This window comes from Lagopus leucura, unplaced genomic scaffold (assembly GCF_019238085.1).
Source record: "Lagopus leucura isolate 7727_CA_CO unplaced genomic scaffold, USGS_WTPT01 Super-Scaffold_100019, whole genome shotgun sequence".
NCBI classification, from domain to species: domain Eukaryota; kingdom Metazoa; phylum Chordata; class Aves; order Galliformes; family Phasianidae; genus Lagopus; species Lagopus leucura.
This window is the reverse complement of record NW_024962273.1, coordinates 13,506,069-13,506,361: the sequence shown is the minus strand read 5'-3', so window position 1 is coordinate 13,506,361 and position 293 is coordinate 13,506,069.

The window sequence follows — 293 nt, the reverse complement described above, 5'->3', positions numbered from 1 at the left end:
GCGGAGCGGGGCCGGGCGCGACGCCGCGGCGCCGCGGGGTCCTAGAGCCGCCCACCCGCGGTGGGGGTCGTGCGAGAGGCTGGGCAAAGGGGGGTCTGACAGGGGGAGGTGGTGGCTGCGGGGGTACCTCGAGAATGGACCCTGCCCCGGTGGGGAGGAATCCGCAAAGAGAGCCGGGAATGGGGCTGGGGGCGTCCCAGGGGTCGGGTCCCGCTGTGGGGGCTTGGGGACAGCCCTCCGCAGTGCTTTCCCTCAGGAAGAGGGGACGCTCTCCAGGCTCGGTGCTTCGGTGT